This window comes from Palaemon carinicauda, chromosome 22 (genome assembly GCF_036898095.1).
Source record: "Palaemon carinicauda isolate YSFRI2023 chromosome 22, ASM3689809v2, whole genome shotgun sequence".
In the NCBI taxonomy this organism is placed as follows: domain Eukaryota; kingdom Metazoa; phylum Arthropoda; class Malacostraca; order Decapoda; family Palaemonidae; genus Palaemon; species Palaemon carinicauda.
Genome location: NC_090746.1, coordinates 86130808 through 86143636, shown reverse-complemented (window position 1 = coordinate 86143636; position 12829 = coordinate 86130808). Strand labels below are relative to the sequence as shown.

The 12829-nt window shown below is 31.6% G+C and overlaps 1 long non-coding RNA gene across 1 annotated transcript; it reads left to right on the top strand.

Moving 5' to 3' along the window:
• The first annotated feature begins 1332 nt into the window (after positions 1-1332).
• On the top strand, positions 1333-11855 carry LOC137616159 (uncharacterized). Its single transcript, XR_011039302.1, has 3 exons — positions 1333-1390; positions 7219-7295; positions 11817-11855. It is a non-coding gene; the product is annotated as an uncharacterized lncRNA (long non-coding RNA).
• The last annotated feature ends 974 nt before the right edge of the window (positions 11856-12829 follow it).

Below are 12829 nucleotides of genomic sequence, written 5' to 3'. Positions count from 1 at the left end.
TCCTTGGGAAATGAACGACTAGCATTATGATTCTTTATATTTAAAAGATTGAAAAAAGACATTCTCTAACGTGATTGAACAAATTCAGCAGGTTGACATGATTCATAATTCTTCTTTTATAGTTTATATATGACCGATATATTTCAACATTGTTACTGATCTTTAAACGTGTCCATTTCAACACTTATATATATATATATATATATATGTATATATATATATACAGTATATATATATATATATATATATACTGTATATATATGTGTGTGTGTACAGTTTATTTGCTATTTCCTTATTTTCTTTCCTCGCTGGACTATTTTCCCTATTGGAAACGTTGGGGCCACAGCATCCTGCTTTTCCATCTAGGGTTGTAGCTAAGCTAGCTGTAGTAATACTAATTATGATATATATTTTTAATGAAACAGTTAATCATAGTTCCAACAGAGGTCTGCTTTTGCTAATCTTAGTCAACAGACTCAAGCTTCACCAATACCAGCTGTAATGCTCAGTTGAGAAGGTGGATTCTATAACATTCGTGTTCATTGACCGTAGGTTGATACAGAGTCAATACACATATCTGTATTGACTCTGGGTTGATACACTGATGCTTTCGATTTGATACCGAATTTTTTAAACAAACTTTATAATTGTTATTATCATCATCCTAGTTATCAATACTATTAATATTATATTGATATTAATATCCTAGTTATTAGTCTTGTTAATACTTTGTTTTTTAACTTTGTGTCTGCATGTTTTTATTGTATATGAATTCATAGTTTTGCACATGTTGCATTCATTGGATTTTTCTTTACCTTGTTCAGAGTACAAAGCTTGAAATCTACTGGGACCTCTGACTGTGCATCATTTGATACACAAATCTAAGTTTTATCAATGATCATCACTGCATTGTGTATTGAGAACTACTTAATAACTGCATCTTAAACTTTTGAAGTTCAATTTTGACAGAGTTCATTGACGTAACAGCGTCAATGATCTTCGATGTTAGAACGGCGGAGAATTTTAAATCAATCAAGCAATCATTGGTATTATCTTGCATTTTCACGAAACTATACTTTATCTGTTTATCTCTGCTATGATAAAAGACTAATTGAAATCAGACATAACTGTGTAATGATCCATAACAGTAATGAATGGTGGAAATATAACTACTCAACTTCCTCAAGATAGTTTGGTTTCCTTAGCCAATCAGGAGACTCGATCCCCACCTGTGTCAGTACAGAATTACTCAGACATTTGTGATTGGCTGAAAACTAATGGAGTGACGTCATTTGAAAAGAGCAAAACTAAAATCGAGATTATCCACCTTTGCTTTCAGTTTAGTCTTTGGTGATACTTGGTGCTCATCGGATCTTTGTGTGAAATGGAGGTAATTAAGGTTTGGTTTTGTAATTCTTTGTTAGGTATTATTTTAGGGAAAGGAATGAGTTTTCGAACATATAGAGAAAAGTTTCAGTTGTGGTATCTGTATAAGAAAAATGGAGTTTGTAAAGGGATTTGGGTTTCCGGGCATCAGAAGACAAAAGACCGTTGTCATTAGAAGAAAATAAAATGTTCTGTGCAATTCTTATAGGAGTGTAATAATTTAGTAAAGACATGGTAGCATAAGTCTGAGGCAAAGTTTTGTGGGATGTTAATCAACTTAGAGATATCCATTTCCAATTCGGAATTTTATTTTTAAACGCCTTTAGTTCAGTCCTTGATTAATCTCCTGACCAAGGCCAATATAGACCTTGCTCCTGACCAAGGTTTTTAGTTTTAAAAACTTTATCAAGTTTGATGCATATCTTGCGTATGGGAAGTAAATTCTTACTAAAGACGTATGATAGATTTTATTTTTGAAAATCTACATTGTTAAATATCTTTCGTATAGTAACTTTTTATTAGTTTTACAAAAGGCGTACGATAGAACGTTGTTCAAAATTATATCTTGACCATTCAAATTAAAATTTTCTACAAAGTTTGATGAGAGCGGGCGTTAAGGATGGATTAAAATAGCTGAGGGTACTATTGGCTTTAATTTTGTTTTATATTCGGTCCGTTCATGAGGGTCAGACGTCTGGTGTGGGTTTTAGGGCACCCAGGATCATGGATGAGCAGATCCCGTATGTAGATAAAAGTTAGGTTTGATAGTTTGAGTTAAACCCACTTTATGCCAGCACGAGAACATCTTTGTGTTCCTTCATGTAATAGAATTTGCAGTAGTTTTGGGGCCTATTGTGAACATCAAGTCTTGGCTATGAGATTTTCCATCTTTATCTAGTGTTGGTGCACCCGGGAAAGTAGATAATCATTCGTATAAGATTTAAATTCTATTTTAAACGACTTTTAGGAAACATAAACTAACGGATGTGCAAAGTGGTGATACCAGTCTCGCCAGGCCACAGGAAATTTAACTCTCAAAATTATTTGGTCATTGTGCATTCTTATATGCTGTAATTTTGTACTTTTAAATTTACATCGTTATACCCCAGCTTAAGCAAATTATGACCGAACTATTCTAAAAAAAAATAATAAAAAAAAAATAAAAAAAAAATCGTGTGAAATCCGTAAAAAGATTTATTTTTCTTATTTAGAGCTTGTTTTTCTCTTGAACGTATGTACGAAACTATAAGCCTTGGGTGAGCACTTGAGAAAAAAATATTTGAAAACCGAAGAAATTCAGTGATTTTTTTTTTTTTAGATCCTTTCTGATCCATAAGTCTTGCGTACCTTCGTACGTAGATTTCGGGAAGTTTGCCTTTTTAGAGAATTTACATTTTAGAGACTTTATAATCATTCTTTAAACGTCTACACACAATACTAGTGTCCGTGGCCATATTAAAAATCTTTAGATCTGTACATTTCTATACCATAATGCCCTTTAATTTACTTATATATCCAAGCAATAAGGGGGAAGGAGGATAAATAATTTTCATGCAAAACACAAGCTTTGGTAACAATTGTTTGACAGACAAATCATGCTTGGCATTAACAGTACAAGAAATATAACCAGATTTCTCTTAATTTCAACAAGTTTGAAATGCCAAACCAGCACTAATGGAGTGCAGATAATTCACTTTAATATTAGCATAATAAAGGTAGGGAGATTTCATCTATATTGTTTGGATGGGCACAGAGGTAGATGAACTATAGAAAGCGAATATTGAGATTTTACTAATGGGAACTTTTAATCCTATTAGAATAGACAAATATACAGCACTAATAGCATAGTCAATTCCAATGGCATTCGATCTATGTAAAGTGAGAAATATATCATAAATTGGCAAATGTAGCCTCTACGATTTTCTTTATATCAATCATATACGTAGAGTAAAAGACTGCTATGGTGTTTAACTAATTTGGTATGTTTAGTATAGGTGTAGGGGGCTGTTAAGCCTATTTGAATGGCCATAGATGCGTTTAGTAATTAGCTTAAACGATCCGGTTTCGTAATTCACACTACACAAATCGCTCCTACAGAAAATAATGATTTTAAGATTGTAAATGCCATGTCAATAATAATTAAAACTAAAGTAACTATATTTAACTAAAATGTTATTAATTGAAGATTTATAATCATAAGACTATGATCACCCAAATCTCTGCTGCGGCTTAATTTCCTTTGTCCTGCATTCCTAGGAAGGTATCACCACTACCCAAATGGGGAATATTGTATTGAATTCCAGTCTTTAGCTGTTGATTCATTTTGGGCGGTTCGTGTGACCTAAGATTGGTTTCTAAATGACGCAGATGATCATAGCGCCGACTTATGCTTATGCTTCAATACTACAATAGATTTGGCCGTAAATCTCTCTAGAAATTATTTTTTCACACACCAAGGCCCGCTTGAACAGACCTTTAGTGTCTGATGGAGGGCGAGAAATAAACCCGTAAAAGTAACCATATTTCTAGCGCAGTTACAACCCCAGTTGGAGAAGCAAGATATAAGCCCAAGGGCTCCAACTAGGAAAAATAGCCCACTGGGGAAAGGAAATAAAAAAAAAAAGTAATAAGTAATTTGAATTTAATATTTTAAGAACATTACCATTGATAGATATTTCATATATACACTATAAAAACTAAAAAAAAAGTGTGCTCGAGTGTAGACTACCCTCAAGCAAGAGGTTCATTCAATTTTGATACAGTACTGCACTAAGCTACACACTATCGTAGTACTGTTTTTATCATCAAGCTAAATCTTAGTCTTTGTTAATATGGAGATTATACAATCTTTAAGACGGCATTCTAAAAAACTGTAGAACTCTGGCATCTTTTACTCCATAACTGGCATAACAAAATCACCCGTCACTAGTTTAGTTTTGACAGGATTTGTTGGCCATGTGATTTACAGTAAAACTCTTAATTTATACTTTGATAGATCATTGCTCACGTAATTTTTCTAGCTTTAATTCAGCCCACATTAATCGATGTAAGGTATCTTCTATACCGGTATGTAACACCTTGTTAAACTGTTTTATTTTGGAGTACTTAGAAAACTGACATTTTTGTAATATTCGCAAGGAACTTTAATCAGAATGACCAAACATGCAGACGAAGTACATGGAATTCCCTCCTCCTTTCATATGCATGCATTTCATTGTTGGTGGCGTATTGGTATTAGAATGATAAAGTATACCGCCAATAATGAAGTTAGGTTGTTAACTCAATATATGTGTAAGAATAAGTAATTTCAATTGGTAAGAAAGCATGCAATACTGGAGCAGTCAATAACTTGGTGTAATGATCGATATGTTACTTGACCAAATATGCAGGCAGTAATAGTGCACTTAATACCTCCTGACATTCCATACGTAATTTGTCTTTTGGAGAAACCAATTGGAACTAATTGGAAAATCATTAGTTTGTAGTGTAGTCAGTCATTTCATTTAAGGGAATAAAAAGATATAGAAAATTTCGTAAAATTATAGAACGGTGCAATAAATTTTGTGTAGAAAGTAGCAGATTTTTTTTTTCTTGTAGCACTTATGTTTTAGAAACATTCTTAAGAGGAAATCGTAGTTTTTGAATTATGGTGGGTCGACTACCATAACTGAAAAGCTATGGCTTTGCACTAAGTATAGTCATTAATTACGCTCCAATGTCCTGATAAATATTGCACTGTTTTATAAAGAAACCAAGAATTTTTATTCCTTGTGTAAGAGTACATCCAATTTAATCCTAAATATATTGTCTTCAGTTAGCCTTGGAGAAAGTCAGCAAGTACACATTATCAATGAGGTCATAGTTTATTCGATCGTTGTTTTGTTAGAATATGAATAGGTAAATTTTTAAATTGAAACCTCCTGTAATATTGGGATATTTAATGCAAAAAATTATCGGCCATTTTGATTGATAATTCTCATGAAAAAGTATTACTAGTCTAGCTACTTTGGTTGGAAAAAATAGAATACTTAAAGCCCAAGGGTTCCAACAGGAAATGTAGCCTAGTGAGGAATGGGATTTGGGGAAAAGAAAAGAAATTCTACACACACTAATTATTAAAAACATTCTATATCAATTAGTTATGAAATGTGAAACGACTTATGACCTGTTCAACGGAAAAACTTACCTGTTCAACGGAAAAACTTATGACGACCTGTTCAACGGAAAAACTTATGACGACCTGTTCAACGGAAAAACTTATGACGACCTGTTCAACGGAAAAACTTATGACGACCTGTTCAACGGAAAAACTTATGACGACCTGTTCAACGGAAAAACTTATGACGACCTGTTCAACGGAAAAACTTATGACGACCTGTTCAACGGAAAAACTTATGACGACCTGTTCAACGGAAAAACTTATGACGACCTGTTCAACGGAAAAACTTATGACGACCTGTTCAACGGAAAACTATTTACAAAGTCTTAAGTTCCACAGATTAAACTGCCCGATTAGGAAAATCCTTCCACAACTTGGTCACAGCTGGAATAATCTATAGAATAAGTATAGCATTGCCTCTTTATGGGAACAGTCCTTCATCTCCAATCTGTTCCCACAAAAATCGCTATCTTAAGGGGGGACTTATTAATGCCCCCCTTTATGAAATTTGCACGCCATGTCCCCCATTGCATATGAAAATCGTAATGAATGGCCAATTGTTCAAGTATAGCAGTAAATGAACATCTAAGGCTCTTGCAGCAATACAGCTATCCGTAGAATTGCGCTCAAATTTCCTTAACCAAGTAAACGATAATTAAAATACCATTTCTGCACACGATAAAGTCGATAAAGTAACCTGCAATCTTCCATATGTGGCTAAGTCTAGCTACTAAGTATCAATGGTAGATTAGTGGTAAAGTAGCCATAAAAGAGGACATCTTGGCATCCCAATCACAATGAGATAGTCTCAAGATTTAGAATGGAAAGGCAAAGATGGGTAAAAAAACAAAAAAAAAAAAAAAAAACCTAGTTTAATCATTTTACGGAATTTGCATTGAATACTTGCATCAGTGGACCCAACCGTTTGAAGACCTCAACAATTTTGAATGGGAGTTACTCCAAAATAAGTCTTAAGTTCAAGATGTATAGAATTTTATTGAAGATATAAAACATGACTTTACATTGGACGAGTGAGCTTTTTTATGAATTCAACTATGTTGAGAAGTTTTTAACAAATTAAAAGATTTTAGTTTATACGGATGTCGCCCTTTCACGTCTCATAAGTGGTCACCCTACATATGATGGCCAGGCATGATAGTATTGTACCTTATGGTGGCCATAATGTGTAATATTAAGGCATATGATGAAGACCAAGAATATTTTTCTTCATTTGTACTTACGACTGTGATTTTTATAGATTTATTTGAATAGCTTTGTGTAGTCAGTAATATGCAGTGATTAGCCTTGGAATGTGTACATTATAATATGCGTTCGTAACTTATTAGTTATCTAAATGGCAAAATATGTTGGCACGTATTTTCTATAGAAATATGCAGGCATCTTTTGGTAATTTACTGGGGAAATCTGTAGGTTTGCTGTTAACGGGTAAAATCTAGTTTTTTCTTATACACAATACTCCTATAAAGTTGAACTTTGCCTAAGATGCACAAAGGATAGGGGGAATTCTATAAGGGATTTTCCAAAATGGCTCAAACATTAATGCTGGATTCTCCTTTTCATTGCATGAAAGATTTATGTATGAATGCGCCAAAAAATTAATAAAATTTTAGGGACTTTGATTTTGTATCTAGCTGATTGAATTTTTTTTACAGGTGCTGTTTTAATTTGTAAGTTTCGGGCGACCTAACTGCATCAGTGATCAAATTAAGTTGCAAGGATTTTATTTAAGGTAAGAGTAATAGGATACTTTTACTGCAGAAGGTAATTGACTAATATAAAGTTTAATAATGAGTAATATGTAACATGAGAAAACAACAACAGTCTTAATTTGTTATAGCCTTTGACAATAGGGAACAAATAAAATATTTAATTCGACCATTGAGAACAAATGAAATCAAATTCATGATTCCAAAGTGTGTGGTCATCGGTGCGAGGTAGGATTTAGCTTGCCAGTGGATTGAAAGTTCTGTTTTACTGTACATTTTGAAGGAGATTGGTGCATTTATATAATGTCTTTTGACATTTGACCTGAATTAAACTTCTTTATTATAATTACTGTGTACACGATGACTTTCGCCAGACTCGGTTTTCTTTAATATTGTATAAAATTTGTCTTGGTTACTTTTTATCTAAAGATATTTTGTACCATTTATTCTAGCTGTGTACTGATCACATCTCTTTTGATTTTTAACACTGAAGATAGTTGTCTACCATTAGTTATACTTCAGATTTGAATTTTCATGAACATTCATTGATTATAACTAAGCATTTGAATGTTAGTTACCCAGCAGTTTCTTTACTGTAGAAACGTCTTAAGTTATGTGACAGGATTGTTGACTTTTGTCGTTGATATATAGGGAGGTTTGTAGTTAATAAGAGTAACTTCTACGCGTTATGGCATGGTAGGCTGAATATTTCAAGGATGCATGGGTTATCAAATAAATCGGCGCTTCTAATCAGTGCGCTATGTTAAAACCACGCGTTTAAAGAGATACTTTGTCAATCTCTCTTTTCTTCAGCTGATAATTTGGTAAGCCATAGAACAGCGAGTTGCAGTAATCAATTCTTGAAAATATGTGGTGATTAATGAGTATGGCCATAGATTCTTTATTTAAGTATTCACTAATAAATGCTATGTTTCTAATATGATAGTTACAATTTCTTACCATATTATTTATATAATCATTCATTGCCAGTCTATCATCCATGATTACTCCAAGATTTCTGACAGATTTCTTTAGGTCAATGATCGATTGACCTATTTCAATTCTTTGGAAGCATTTGATTCTTTTTATATCTTTTTCATTTCCAAAAATAATACATTCACTTTTATCTTCATTGAGCTCGAGCTTTTTTGTTAACTTCCAAGCCTTAATGTCATTCATTATTTCATGTATCTTTCTTTTAGCTTCATCAACTGATTCTATTGGGAAATAGAATTGTCATCAGCGTATATTTTAAACTCTTGAGTTTCAAGTATATTTGCCAGTTCAATCGTGTAAATTTCAAACAGGAGAGGACATAGTACACTGCCTAGAGGCAACCCTTTGGTTGTTTGGTTAGTTTTCTTGTCTCAGATTCAACACTTAGATATTACTACTTTAACATTGCGGTTTTCAAGATAACTCACAAACCAGTCATATGCTCGTTCTACGATGCCCACAGCTTTAAGGTCTTCCATCAGATATGTATGTTCTACAGTATCAAATGCTGCACTTAGATCAAGCATCACAAGAATGCAACACTTGCCATTTGTTATAATTTCTGTTGTCATTTTTAATCGCTAACACTGTTTTTTTTCTGTGGAGTCATTTTCTCTGTATGCAGATTGATCATTGGGTATGGCATTAGATTGTTTCAGGTGTTTCCAGGTTTGTTCGTGTACAGCAGTTTCAATAATTCTCGAAAAATATGACAGATTTGATATTGGCCTATATGAACTTAAATTGTCTGTATCACCTTTTCCTTCATAGACAGGCTTGATACATGCAACTTTCTCACAATCAGGGAAAACTGCTTGTTACTCATATTTACCATGTTTCGGTAGGTCTCTTGTAGTCTGGTGAAATTTTCTGCATCTTTTACATCGTCAATTGGAAATGGGTAATTTCCGCAGTAGGTTTTTTTACTTTCTTATTCTCATATAATCACTCTGACTTGACTCTTTGAATACCTTTAGCTTACTTACACCTGTTGCTGATGTACTCCTTCGTTCTGTTGTGCAGATGTTGCGAAAACTGGAGCAGATTTGATTTATTTTTTTCTTCAAAATAATCAATAAAATCATTTGCTAGGCATTTAGGATCATTAGTTATGTCAGGCAATACTATTGCTCTTTAGACCTAATAGTTTCTTTAGGTTCTTATGTATTTTCCGTGGGTCATTTTTATTGCACACTTTTTCATAATAGGCCTTTTTTTTTTAACTAAGATAAGGTAATTGTAGCGATTTCTAGCTGCTGTGTAATGTTGCCAGTGTTTCATTTTTATTTCTTTTCCATTTATCCTCTATTTTTTTTTCTTGTAATTCATTATCAAACCAATTCGATTTTTCTTTAATTGTGATGTTTTTTGGTTTTTTTTTCCGGGCACCTATTATAATTAGTTGCAAGTACTGTTTTACTTCTGTCAGTAATGCAGTTTATACAGGATTCTCTCTACGAGGGTGTGCTTCTCTTCACAGTTACAGACTGGTGTTATCCCTTTTATATCCTCTAGGCTTTGTTCAATGAACTCTTTTGGATCAAAGTTGGTCTTAATTCTGTATGTGATTTCCTTCTGTATTGCACTATTCTTTCTAACATCTATTTCAAAAGACATTAACTTATTCATTGGGGATATAGAGCAGTCAGGTTCAACCTCCATATTTAGTATGTTGTTTTTATTTGCTATAACTAGATCTAGTATATGATAAGACTGAGCTGTTGGTTCAGACACTGTTTTCAAGGTCGTGGTTGTCAATCAATTCTCTAAATTCATTGACATATGGGTCTACTGTTATCAAGATGTAGGTTGAAATCACCACATATAACTATTTTTCTATTGTCGTTCAATGTATCTAGGAAGTTAAATTCATCTAGAAACATTCTTTTGCTTTTGCTCGGTGGTCTATAGAGTATAACTATTTGTAGGTTTACATTTCGAGGTAAAATTTCAATATTCATATATTCAAATCAATTAACTATGAGATGATTTCTTACTGTAACTTTATATTTCTTAATTAAGATTCCAATGCCACCACCTCTTATGTCTTCTCTTGGTTCATGATAAAAGTTATAAGATTTAGGTGTCATTTCAATTATTTTCGATCTGTCACTCACATTACCACTCAACCAAGTTTTAGTTAATAAGCAAGTATCCACATCTTGATCCCTTACGACTTCCTTAATGATATGAGTTTTATTGCCAATGGATTGTATATTTATTAGATTACATATTCTTAATCGAAGCCATGGTCAGTATTGTTTCTGGCTCTTGTTATTTCTTGTTTATAAACTTCACAGATTACTCTATCATAGGATTTGTTTTGTCATCATAGTTCTTTCTCACACAATTTATGCATTTAACTTCAACAATACTGCAATGACCCGCTTTATGTTCTACGCACTTGGGGCACGACTGTTTATTCTTGAAATTTGCTGCACTATGCCCAAATTCCTGGCATTTGTAACACTTAGGGTATGTAATGGTCATAAACATTACATATTCAAGTATGGTAGATTATTCATTGGATAAATATAAATGTTAACATGAGTAGCTGCATGTCCAATGGATTTAGATTAGTTTCTATATATATATATATATATATATATATATATATATATATATATATATATATATATATTGTGTATATATATATATTGTGTATATATATATTGTGTATATATATATATAGTGTATATATATATATTGTGTATATATATATATATATATATATATATATATATATATATATATATTGTGTATATATATATTGTGTATATATATATATATTGTGTATATATATATATATATATATATATATTGTATATATATATATATATTGTGTATATATATATATTGTGTATATATATATATATATATATATATATATATACATATATATATACATATATACATATACATATATACATATATATATATATATATATATATATATATATATATATATATATATATATATTATATATATATATTGTATATATATATATATATATATACACATACATATATACATATATATATATATATATATATATATATATATATATATATATATATATATATATATATATATATAATATATATATAATATATATTATATGTATATATATATATATATATATATATATATATATATATATATATATATATATATATATATATTGGAACAGGTTTATGGCTTGATGTAGGATAGAATCGCAAAGGTATTCACGTTAGGAAGCTGAACAACTTTACATCGTTGGATGTAATTCAGTGGATTTGAACAGTAAATATGTAGATCATATATATGTTTAAAAAGTTTTTGTTTTAAAGGTAATTGGAGTAATTATGTGGTTAGATGAAAATTTTCGACTGTGGAGTTAAGACACTTGGGGGGGGGGGGGGGGTAATTGTTGAGTGCTTCATGAAAGTGTTTTATTGTAATAAGTTGGCAGTTTATGCTATAAATCTTTAGCTGCATTAGTGTTCAGATATTTTATTTTAATATCCATCCATATGTCAATCTGATTTCAATTTTCTTTTCACAGGAAGAAAGCAGTTCTTGAAGTCCTGGTCTCAACTCGCTCTTCGACAAAATTTATAAAATTGGAACCCTCAAGTGATCTTCAGGAAGAAAGTCTTCAAATTTAAATAAATTATTTAAGCGTTATTAAGTCCTATCATAGTGTTTCATATGGACAACATTTTCAGAATTAGGTTTTTAGGGCTTGAACATATCTTCACCATAAACTTTTCAGTATATTTCTAGTAACAGGAATTTAAAGTATTTTTCGTTTTAAGCTCTGAAAGATTTTAAAGTTTTGATATCTAAGTTTTCATTAATTTAAGACCGCCAGAATATTCCTACGAAGTCTTAGTTAAACTACCCTTAAAGCAATGAAATAGTTTTAAAGTTTTGGTTAAAACCTATAAGGAACTAGATATAAGCTTCAGTAATTGTTTTACGATAAGGTTAGTAATTAACCAAGCAGAAAGGTATGAAATCACTTAAAACTTCAGTTTAGAAGTCATGAAAGTGAATTTGATCACTCAAGGTATTCTTTAAGTGCCCTGTCAAGTAGGGAAACATTGTTACGCCTAGGGACTTTCATATGAGTGAAAATATACTGTAAAGATTATTGAAATTATTCTCTCGTAGCTTTTTTTTTTTATCAATTTAAAGTGTTTTTCTGACCAGAAATGTCAAATTTATGGCCTGCGAGCCAAATGTGGCCCTCGAGATTACTAAATTTATCAACTCACTATAATGGTTTTAGCTGAGGAAAATCTAACTAAACTGATAAAGATGAATCCATGTGTTTTGTAAATCAGGATGACCAGCAAAAAAAAAAAAAAAAAAAAAAGTCTTTCCATTAAATAATTACTAAATCTTTGATGGCCCTTGCGACTATAGTCAAGTGCATAATTGACACTCAGAAAAAATTTTGAGTTTGACATTACTGCTTTAGATGGTCAGTGAATAATATTATCTGTGATATTTATGTAACTATTTTAAACAAGTTATCAGTACGTGTGACTGTTGGGTGTTTCATGCTCTAAC